This window comes from Spinacia oleracea, chromosome 4, assembly GCF_020520425.1.
Source record: "Spinacia oleracea cultivar Varoflay chromosome 4, BTI_SOV_V1, whole genome shotgun sequence".
Lineage (NCBI taxonomy): Eukaryota > Viridiplantae > Streptophyta > Magnoliopsida > Caryophyllales > Amaranthaceae > Spinacia > Spinacia oleracea.
Genome location: NC_079490.1, coordinates 90,158,865 through 90,171,709, shown reverse-complemented (window position 1 = coordinate 90,171,709; position 12,845 = coordinate 90,158,865).

Genomic DNA, 12,845 nt, shown 5'->3' with positions numbered 1-12,845 from the left:
AGTTCGAATTCTACGGGTTGAAAATTCCCAGAAATAATACAAGTCCAATCTTCCAACGGGTTGAAACTCCCCTGAAATAATTCCAATTCTCAAGCGGGTTGAAATCCCCTTCAAATATTCCAGATCCAATGGGTTGAAACTCCCCTAAAAAATTTTGACGGGTTGAAATTCCCTTTAAATAATACAAAGTCAATTCCCTTTTCAACCGGGTTGAAATTCCCTTCAAATACTCCAAGTCCAATGGGTTGAAATTCCCCTAAAATATTGACGGGTTGAAATTCCCTTGAAATAATACAAAATTCAATTTCCTAGTACAGTCCAATTTCCAAATTCTTGAGCGGGTTGAAATTCCTTTCAAATAAGTCCAATTTCCAATAGGTCGAAATATCCTTTTTCGACATTCCAAGTTCCAGTACAAAGAGTCAACTTTCACAAAAGAATGAACGCTCCTCTCAAACATTTCCAACGGGTTGCAAATCCCGAATACAAGTACAAAATCCAAAATCCCGAATTTTCGGAGTGACACTTAGAGTCAAGTCTAGGTCTCATTCATTGCATGCATGTCATATCATGTGTCGGGAAGTCCAAGTTCTAAAATCGTCTGGTGTGTTCTAACTAGGAGTCCGAAGATCCTGTGGGTTCGTCGAAGAGGAGAAAGGTTGAAAAGAAATCCATCAGCCCTAGCTTCCCTCATAGCCGGCATCGAACGAGCAGCCAGTTCATCTCCTACCAGTCCCGTTCAAGAAACAATCCAAATGTCTGCCTCTGATCAACTCGCTCAGCTCCTGACGGCTTTTGCCAGCCTCAGTGCCAATGTGGAGAGCATAAGCAACCGATTGGGTGTCGTGGAACAGGGCGCGCCCGCTGATGACTTAACCAAGAAAATCGAGAGTCTTGTCAGCAAAGTTACCAATCAAGAGAACTATTTTGACACCTTAATGGAGGACAACCTCAAGGGGAAGGCTAATCTGCCAGACAAATTCTCCGCCAATGACATTCCAAAAGTTTAAATCAACTGACAATCCCAAGTACCATCTCAAGAATTTCAGAGCTACAATGGCCATCAAAGGGGTCGAACTCGAGCTATACCCGGTAGTATTCCCTATGTCTCTGGAACCTGTCTGCCAGAAGTGGTACTATTCACTCAAGGAACATCAAACAAATACATGGGAGGCAGTTACTCGAGCATTCATGGAGAAATATCAACCCAACATTCAACTTCAAACCACTCTAAGGGAAATGGAAGTTCTCAGGCAAGGGCCTGAGGAAGGCTTTACTACTTACCTCAACCGATGGAGGGAAATGACATCCCAAATGGTAACCCGGCCCTCCGAGAGAGAATTAGTCAAGATTTTCATTGCCGGTCTTCTTCCAAAGTACAATGCTCACATGAAGTATCTAGGCTTAGAAAGCTTTAAGAGAACCTACGACATTGGGGTCGACATAAAGGATGACCTAATGAAAGCACCCGCAGCCCGAGCTTCGCAAACTGAAAAATGGAAAGGGAAGAGACCTGAGACAACACACAAAGTTCATGAGGTTAACGCCCTAGAGGCTCCTCAAGGTCCAAAGTCAAACAACTTCAAAAGCAATGCTAATCAGCGCAACTATCAAGGCAGGCCCCAAAGAGTCTTCACAAACCTTGGGATGTCTTACAGTGAGGCATTCGATCGGCTGGTCGAAAAGCAAGTCATAGCACCAATCGGACCAACACCCAATCCTCCAGTTGACAAAAGATCTAAGAGTTGGAATCCGACAGCTCATTCCAAATACCATCAAGGGAAGGGTCATGACATCGAAGATTGCTACAAGCTCAAGCACTTGATCCAGAATATGGTCGACAACAAGACCTTACCCTTACCTCCAGGGGCTAAGCAAACCCCCTCTGTACAAGCCATCTCCTACAACTGCGAAGATGAAGAAGAGGAGTTTCCATGCAATTTGATCTCCACAATATGCAAACTAGGTTACGAACTGATGGTTCCAAGCTTTTGCCATCTACTTCCAAGTGCTCAGAACTGGGTGATCCCCGAACCTAGGGTAACCACCGACATTCAAGAGAACATCTGTCCACTCGCCACCGTGAAGGCTTTAGGGTTCTCCGAGTACGATCTCATGCTGAGTGCCCAACAAACTGTCAAACTCTAGGGTGTCACATACATAGTCTTAGGAGTCCTTGAGCTGGTCTTCTCCTTTAACACCTATTACGACAATGCTGAGTTCCTGGTAATCGATGTGCCTACTAACTTCGACCTACTATTCGGAGAGCCTTGGTTCGAGGAAATACTAGACGGCCCTGCCTGCCTCACCCTCAAAGGTTCAAGCTTCCGAGACACTCTCATCAAGCAAAATCCGGCCGTACGCCAGGAAAAGGATGAGTGCATTCAAGAATACTATCACAGATGGGCAATCTCCGATCGTACAATTCAACCTGAGCTACCAGAGGGCAAAATGGTGAGAATGTTCATCTTAGGGCTCAACACTTCATGCAAAGGCAGCTTCGCCGCATCTCCTTACAGCACATGGAACCAAGTCTAGGATCAAGTCATGAAAATCTGTGCATGCAACCCCATCTTCGACGATTATGACGATTATGGCGCCGATGTCTGGGAATACCCTGAGAACTATCTTTACGATTAATGTCTTTGTCCAGGTCTAGAGTCTGTCTTTCAATTTTCGAGTCTAGCAATGAGCCTAAGTGTCTAGAACTAGAGTCTTGTATCAATCAAGAGCCTCTAAAGGCCGAGCTTCAAGTCAAAACAATCGATGTAATGATTGCTGATTTCAATAACACTTCAATTTCTACTTACTCTTCGAGTCCTAATTCAAAATCAAATCCTAATCCACACAACTTTGCTTCACAAGAAACTGACCTTGAAATTCTAAAAGCTATCGAAAATCATGAAAACAGGACGCCCATAATTGAGGAGACAGAAAAAATCAACCTTTCTAACAACAAGGATTCAAAACTAGTTCAGATTGGTTTAACTCTTTCTCAAGCAGAGCAGAACAATCTTATCAAGCTACTTTCAGAGTATGTAGACGTCTTCGCATGGTCCTATCGTGATATGCCAGGGGTTGATCCAAGCATCGGTCAGCATACAATTCCCCTTATACCAGGTTCAAAACCCATCAAGCAGAAACTCCGCCGCATGAAACCGGATGTTTCCCTCAAGATTCAAGAAGAGGTCTCCAAGCAGCTAGAGGCCGGGTTTATTCGAGAAGCAAAATATCCAGAATGGATCGCAAATGTCGTCCCAGTTCCAAAGAAAGACGGCAAAGTACGAATGTGTGTGGACTACAGAGATCTTAATAGGGCCAGCCCTAAAGACGGTTTTCCATTGCCTCACATCGACATCTTGGTCGACAACACCGCAAATCATGCCTTACTCTCTTTTATGGACGGGTACGTAGGCTACAATCAGATTCCCATGGCAGAGGAGGACATGGAGAAGACAAACTTCATCACTCAGTGGGGCACATATTGTTATACAGGTATGCCGTTCGGACTAAAGAACGCAGGAGCAACTTATCAAAGAACAGCCACAGCTATCATGAGCGATATGATTCACAGGGAAATTGAGGTATATGTCGACGACATGATTGTCAAATCCAAAGAACGGCACGAGCATACCTCAGTACTTCAAAAGTTCTTTAACAGGCTCAGACAATACAACATGAGGTTCAATCCTCAAAAGTGCGCATTCGGGGTAACGTCAGGCAAGTAACTCGGATATGTTATCAGCTCTCGAGGCATAGAGGCTGATCCTTCGAAAATCAAAGCAATTCTCGAGATGCAACCACCAACGAATGAAAAGGAAATTCGGGGTTTTCTCGGCAGACTACAATATATCAGCAGGTTCATTTCAAGACTCACAATGATCTATGAACCGGTATTTTGAAAGCTCCGGAAAAGCGAGCGCAAGGTGTGGGATGACGATTGTCAGCATGCATTCGAAATAATCAAGAGCTACCTTTCCAACCCACCAGTACTAAAACCAGCAATGCCAGGGATTCCCCTCAGGCTCTACCTCACAACCACAGATTCAACAGTGGGGGCTATGCTTGCCCAGGAAATCGTAGGCAAGGAGAACGCCGTATACTGCATAAGCAAAAAGCTGATCGAGTACGAAACCAAATACACTCAGCTCGAGAAACTCAGCATCGCCTTGGTTTGGGCCACAAAGAAACTACGGCACTACATGCTCTCCCATACAGTCCATGTGATAAGCAAAGCGGATCCTCTCAAGTATCTATTCGAGAAACCAGCACTCAACGGGCGGTTGTCCAGATGGTTGGTCATGCTAGCAGAATTCGACCTCAAATACATTCCACAGAAATCTGTCAAGGGTTCAGCAGTCTCAGATTTCCTAACCGACTGTCCTGTCGAGAAAGAAGAGGAAGATTACGACTTACCGAACGAGCAAATCTTAATGACCAGTGACGACAGTTGGTCAATGCATTTTGACGGTGCTTCCAATCAGAACGGATGTGGTGTTGGAGTAATTCTAGTAGCCCCAGACGGCACTCACATTCCTATATCAGCAAAACTGCAATTCAACGTCACAAACAATGCGGCAGAATATGAAGCATGTATGATGGGCCTGGAAGCCGCCTTAACACTAGGCGTCCAAAAACTTCGAGTGTACGGGGATTCCTCCCTAATCATCAATCAAATTTCCGGCAAATGGAAAGTAAGAAGCGAGAGTTTAGCTCCATACCAGTCCTATCTCGAACAACTGTATGAACAAATAGAAGAGCTCCGCTATACATACCTCCCAAGAGAAGAGAATCAATTTGCCGATGCACTGGAAAAACTGGCTTCAATGATCAACAATCCAAGCAGCATGGCTGAAATGCCACTTACAATTGAAACCCGTCAAGAAGCAGCATATGTCCATGCTATTGACAACGTCAAGCAAGACGAAGATGAGCCTTGGTTTACAGACATTCAAAGGTATCTACAAAATTCAGAGTATCCCCCACACTTTTCAAGCAAGAATCGAAGGGCTCTGCGACTACAATCAGCCAATTTCGTCATAGAAGGCGGCATTCTATACAAAAGGGCCCTTAGCGGTCCTAACCTCCGATGTGTTGACAAGCACGAAGCTCAAAGAGTCATGGACAACATACATGCCGGAGTCTGTGGCACCCACATGAATGGGAAGATGCTAGCCCTCAAGATCATTAGGGCACGATACTATTGGACTACCCTCGAGCGGGACTGCTACTTCTTTGTCAAGAAGTGTCCTACATGTCAGAAGTGTGCGAATCTGAAGCACATTCCTCCATCACTACTATACTCTCAATCATCACCGTGGCCATTCTCAGCCTGTGGTATCGACGTCATCGGCAAAGTCACTCCAACAGGCACCGGGGGTCATGAGTTCATACTGGTCGCCATCGACTATTTCACCAAATGGGTCGAGGCCAGATTATTCAAAGTATTGGGTTCCAAGCAAGTGGCCCAGTTTATACAAGAAAACAGCATATGCAGATATGGCGTTCCTCATGAGTTCATTAGTGACCAGGGAACCCATTTTCAAGGAGAGTGTGAAGATCTATTCACCGAGTACAAGATTCAACATCACCGCTATTCACCTTATCGCCCACAAACCAATGGGGCAGTCGAAGCAGCCAACAAGAATGTCAAGACCATCATCATGAAAATGACTACCAATTACAAGGACTGGCCCCAAAAGATGCATTTCACATTGTGGGGATATCGAACTTCAATTCGAACTTCAACTGGTGCAACTCCGTTCTCATTGGTCTATGGAATGGAAGTAGTACAACCTATCGAACTATAGGTACCTTCTCTAAGGATAGTCCTCGAAAGTAAAATCCCAGAAGCTGGATGGGTACAAGAAAGATATGACGAGCTGGTCATGCTCGACGAGCGTCAGCTTCAAGCCGCTCACCATGTACAAGTCTATCAGCGCCGAGTGGCCAAACACTTCAACAAAAGGGTCAGAACCCGAAACATCAAGGAAGGCGAGCTTGTCCTGAAAGCCCTTCGCAAAAGCACCATGGACCCAAGGGGAAAATTCAAACCCAACTGGGCAGGCCCATACATTGTCAAGAAGATCCTCTCAGGGGGAGCAGTCGAACTAACAGACATCGACGGAACAGAATTCAGATCTCTTACCAACCTCGATCAACTCAAGAAGTTCTATGTCTAAGTTCCATGTTCAAATTCAAGAATCCAAATTCAGGTCTTGTAAGGTAGTCAGAACTACGTCCGGCCTGATTCCCTAACGGGACACGTAGGCAACCTCATCACGAGGCCCGGCCACATTAATACAAAAAATATTCAAAATTGTCTCAATTAAGGGAATCCTAAAAATCAAATCAAATTTCAAAGTTCAATTATTGTTATTCCAAATGTGCCAATTCAAAGCAAAGCATGTTCAAGCGGAATTTAACACAATAACTCTTTATTTGGCCCTAAGGCCTTCAAAGCTAATTCAAATACAAAGTCAGGATCAAGTGAAGCAAAGTACAAAAGCCTTTTCACTTCCTAAAAAAATCTTTCTAAACACATCTTCCAAACACATTTTCTAAACACATTCCAAACACAATTCATTCCAAACACATTTAGCCTACAAATATCTAGGGTCAGGCGACTATGCTCTCGAGTCTTGGCACCTTGAGTACTATCCCCTAGCTCCTCCCGCAATCAAGCGGCGGGAGAAGGAACTTGCAAGCCTTCCAAGACGGGAGGACGACGAACCTCCTTTGGATTCCGAACGGTCAAGTATCGGATGGGCCACACTCCCATCACCTTCCTCATAGTCAGTTGATGCAGGACGTCTAGCTCTAGAACCTCGGACTCTAGCTGGTCCGGAGAGAGAAATGTCCCTCTGGCTTAGACCTCTCATCCATACAATATACCCTGCAGACAGAGTAACTGACTCAGGTGGGAACTGGATAGTCAAGAATGGTTTGGCGACCCAATACCGCCTCCAAACTTCAAGTCGAGTTGCATTCAGCGCAACAGGTTTCGGGTTCTCTTCAGTACAGTACGGGATCTCCTGTTTCAAGCCATATTGTCTCATCACTCAAGCAGGCGAGTATAAGACCAGCATTGTGAGGCTTGGCACCCTCAAAGTAGTAGAACCAGGGGCATGTCTCATAGCAGCATTTCCCCACCAAGGAACTACCCACATTATACCAGATTCAATCCCAGAGAGTGCACACCGCCACTCATCCAATGAAAGCCGCCTATACAACGTGGGTCGCACGGTGAAACCCTTTCTATTATAACTCGCCATGTTCTCCGGTGGTGCCACCAACATGAGCCTCTCCATAAGCCAAACCTTGGGGAGTATACAAGAAACGCATTTCAAACTTCAACATTAAAAATTCAAATACAAGTACAAAATTCAATATACAAGAGAGATCCAGATCCTTACTTGGAGTAACACCGGACTTCCCGATGGCAAAGAAGAGGGGTCCGACTTCAGCATATCAAGGCCCATCAATGTTTCGCCAATCACAAGCGGCATTGGGTCCCGACCATTAGCAAACTGCTCTACAATCTCTATTAGGGAGGCATCACCATTGCCAAACCCCTGCTTCGAAAAGAGGAAGCGAGCGAATATACAAAAACTCAAGGTTCTCAGGCGAAAAACTTTGGGAACATCATGCCCAGCAAAGTAGGTGACAAAGAGGGACAAATCCACCCCTCTGCCATATACAACAGCACTCAAAAGTGGGGGCTTCAAGCCCAAATACCTTTCAAAACTCAAGAAAAAGTGTTCTTCAACACTAGGCATGCATGGCTCCAGCATCAAGGGCCACCCCAATATGGCACTAAATTCCTCAGGGAGGGGACATACCTCATTATTTCCAAAACGGAAGACATGATGATTTGGGTCCCAAGCCTCCAGAGCAGCAAGAATGAAGTGCAAGTCCAATTTTACAAACCGGAAAGAGACGAGCACCCCAAGATGCATGTCATCAAGCTCCCTTTTCTCCAATTTGCCTAGCGAACCAAGCCACGAGTTCAAGGCACTTTCAAAGGACACAGCCATACTTTCTTTTCATTTCGAGAGGAAGCAGTATGCGATGATAGCAGGGAAGGATTAATGCAAGAAATGATCCAACAAGCTCCCTATTTATACAAGAGTCGGCTTGTACAAACAGCCCACAAGCGCCAGGCGCCAAGCCCGCGCCAGACGCTGGGAGCCTGCACCAAAGGACGAGGCCACCGTCCTCTTATGACTCCGAGTACACACTCTTTAGTGTTTCGGACAGCAGAGTACAACCTCCATTATTCAAGATTCCAAAGCCGCAAGCCGCGCAATTTCAAGCAGTCCGGATCAACGCTTCGGGCAGATTTCGGGTCATTATTTCAAAATTCAAGCATTCTAGTCCTAGATCGGCGTCCTAAGTCGAGTCTGCATATGCATAGCAAGAGTTGAATATACTTTGACTTGCGATTTTCCTAACCAAAAAACCTAAGTCAAAGTGGGGGTTATAGTGGGTATATACACCCGAAAAAATGGGCAATTTTTTTTTGAAAAATTAGCATGCATGCATATAGCTACAAAATTTCAAGGCAGACACAACGCATACAAATCCAAACATTCAAACATACCAAAAAACCAATCTCCAAATTTTACAAACCAATTCAAAGTTCAAAGCCATACAAACCATACAAAAATCCAAGTTTCAATCCATACAAATACAATACAATTCAGCCTATACAGAATCAACCTAGGCAAGCTGGAACTCGCTACCATGCAGGGTCAGTCTGAGTCATCATCAGCGGTGACGTCAACCACAGGCCCCTTGTCCCTGTTTCGCCTCCTAAGGCGCTCCAGCTCCCGATCCAACTCCGTCCCAGGGGTACTAGGATCCTCCTCCGAGATACGAAGTGTGCCAGTGGAGGGATGAACTCCCTGCTGAGAAGAGGAATACTGATAAGGCGGTGGCATCGGCATATACGGATATACAAAACACCTACATTTTGTCTATGAAACAATATACAAAACTATAAATCAATCACTTAAAACAAATGAAAATTTCATTACTAAAAAAAAATTTGATAATAGAACTTCAAGTTATGTGAACCCAACAATCACATCTCGTTGTCTTTAAATTCTGAAAAACTAATAAATAAATAACTCATGTTCAATCTAATAGAACAAAATAAAATCTCAATAGTTGAAGTGTCCTATCTTGGAGGCTTAAGTCGTTGTAGTAACACTTCCTTAAATTATTTAAGTTCATCTTCAACTGAACTCGTGTGGCTCTTAAGTGCATTGTTTTCTTCTTGTACCGTATCCACGCAATTGGTTCTTCTGCCATTATTTTTTGGATTTCCTCCTACAACACATATAACCATGGCATTTAGTAGGAGAAAAGCAAAAAATAGAGGGTAAAGTGTAACATCAGTTTGTGTAGGATCAGGCTGTGGATGTAATATTTCAGTTTGTGTAGCATTATTATAAATTTGTCACTCATAACCTCCCAACTCACCAAATATGCCAGTTTGTGTAGCAATATTATAAATCTATCAGGTTTGAAAGAACGGATGAAGGATATACTCAACTACTATTGCTTGTGCACTTGGATAGTACAAGATAACCAGAGAATGAAGATACAATTAATTTTTTACGATATACAAAAGAAAAGAAAAATGGAAAGTTGAAGAACTACAAGAGAAAACAAAATTGTGTAAAGAAAACGAACCTTTTATACATTTACCTCAATCTCAATTTTTAATTCACACCCTCTTACCATATTAAGTCTACGCTTGGCACGATCAAGACTTATCTCCTTCCTGAAAAGTCCATGCTAGGAGTTCTTATAGAGCATTCATGCTAGGACCCAAGCTGCAGGACCCCCTTTTGTAATGCCTTCAGATTCACCAGAGGCACAATTGTTGGCCTTCCGTGAGCACACTACATAAAGAAACTGTGAAAATAAACTCGGGCTAATCTGCAGAACAAAACCTAGAGATCCCCATGGTTTAGAGACTTACTTGAAAACACAATGATGTTCGCTTCAGCTCTTCAACAATGAGGGAACATTCAGACGACATGAGTTTGTCCCCAAACATAATCACACCTTCAGAATAAAAATCAAATAGTAATGTTACTAATGGAATATTGGCAGCAAGGACTAGTAACATATCCAAGTCATGTAACCACACTATATTGGGCGTAGGAAGAACTATACAAGATTCCATTGTATTCAATTTCATAAAATACAAGTCGTGTAGAAGTTTCAATCACAACTTGCAAGGTATAATGACATGGAACTTTTTTATTACTTTCAGCCGGGCATGATTTTGTTTGTTTCAATCATGATTTGACAGATTCTGTTTTGACAATATGAGAACAGAATCTTTAAGTGTTATTTGACAGATAAATTGATAGGCTCAATCTGTTAAAGATAAAACAATATCATGATCTGAGTCCAGCAATTCGACTAATTCATGGAACTTCTGGTTTTTGTATACTAACAGTAACTATGGGAGCGCAGAGACAATGACCAAAGAGACCATGGGACAATCTCAAAAATAGCACAGCGAGCAGTAAGAGTTAGCAGTGCGCACTGGCAAAGGCGTTCTGCATTAAGGGTTGTAGGCGTGTAATGAAATAACTGGTACAGTCTGCTTGTAAAATTACCAGGGAATAAGTTCAATTGCCTAAAGTGAACAGCCAGACCATCCAAATTCTCCTTTCAAAATATTAGTTTGACGCTCCCTAGAGGAACAAAAGCCATCTTGAAGTATCAAACAATTCAAAAAAAAAAACCTCAAACATGGCTTGGACAGGACCTGCCTAGGCCCCCTTCATATGATCATATTTGACCTCTATTATAGCAGGAAAAATTAAAAGCAAGAAGTTTAAGTTTTAGGGTTCTGTCACAAGGTTATAGGGTACAAAAAGCACTTAAGTTGTATTGACCTTCTATTCTTCTGTTAACATAATGAATAGAGCAGATTAGACTAATAAGGCACCTTATTATTAAAAGTTTCTGACAGAAACACTTGAATAATAGAAATATCTAGAGGGAGAAGAGTCAAGAGACTTGGCACATGCTTAGCTTTTAAAACTTAATGCTAAAAAATGTTTTTCCTTAAACAATGATAAAAACAAAACTACATTGAAGTCTTTTAGAAATTGATGTAATGGTTGACCATCTTTAAGTTACTTGATGATTTTGGGCACCATAACGCAACAACAACCTCAAGCACATAAGAGTATTTAGCAGGAAACTATTTTACTACAGACATCTATTAATGAAGTAATTAAGTACCTAACTTTACCAGCTTCTATCTTTGATTGTACGTTCATTTCTTTTTACTGCAATCTCGCAGTTCTGGTGCATATGAATAATGCTCACGCTCCTCAACTGCTAGAAAATTGGCCACTATTATGCATTAAGCTAATATTATAACAGCATACCAAGAAAAATAATAGGGAATGTTCTAGGAAAGAAAGAATTTTCTAGTATATTCTGGATTGATCTGCGTAGGGCAGGGGGTGAGAAGGTTGAGTTACAGACTACGTTGGCTTTCGCAAGGAAGCATCTCGAAAGTTCCGAAATCTATCTAAGACCCCATATAACTGAGAATTTCCTTGATCAGAAGCTCAGAAAATCAACTAAAAATTCATGTAGAAGGTATGAAACAATTTACAACTACAACAGTTGTGAGGAACAATGACTTTGACATTTAATTTGAGAAGCCTCCCCTTTAGGACAACAAGAAACTTAAGCTATAATGAACAGGCATAAGGCAGAAATAAGTCAAATAACCTAATGACGCAAATCATGGAGATGATACACCAATATAAAGAAGGTTTCTTCTCTGCTTCATTGCATCAGTAAAACAACAGTATCGGATCCCCTATTTTCTCTCTGCTTCTTATTCAAAACTTATAAAGATACATTAGCAGGTTTTTCTATAGCATAATTTTGTAAGGCCAAATGTAAAATAAGGAACCATTAAAGCTTAAGTTTTCACAGGCAAAAATATATTTTACTGTTTCTTAAAGGCAACGAATCTCCAGGGGATGTTAGCAATACACTATCCATACCTAGAAAAGGATCAACCTTCAATCAAAGGCTAACGAACAGTTCAACATATTCAAACATATCACTGGTAAAATCAAAGTCTATAAGCTAATTATCCTAATTCCTATTATTAAAAAGCTTACAAATACATAAAGTCATGGTTAAACCTACAACTCTAGCTATAAAGGTCCTTATATAGAAAGACCAATGAATGAAGTACTGCATACTAGCATTAAGATATTGACTATACATTAAAAGAGATTGCAACAAGAAATAAAAAGTGCAAAGAGGATATTTAAATTATGACCAACTTACAATTATACTTTCCACTCGAAGAGAATACCTAAAGAGGTATGCACAGAACACACAGAAACCTCAGTAACAAGTGAAAGAATCGAGCAAGTAGTGCCAAGTAGCTATTTTTGAAAGATTTTGAAGTCAAACTGAAGCTTGCTAGCTTTTGTGTCTTACTCAATCTTACAAGCATATGAAAGTAAACTAAATACAAATGGCTAATTATATACATCTCTTGTAGCCTACTGATAGTCGATAACAAGTGAATGGTTATAACCGCTCCAATTTGTTAATCAATGATTTGTTTTAAAGAGCTTAATTAAGGATATGTAGGGTTTTCTATCAAAAATCTGAAATAATTTTATAGGCAATCTAGAGGGAAAATTCAAGATATTGTGTAGCTAAAAAAAGTTGGACAAACAAACCTTAAACACAACCATATGGATATAAAATCATTATGAGGTCTCCAATGGAATTCGATAATATGTAAACCAAGTTTTAGGCATATAATCTATTAC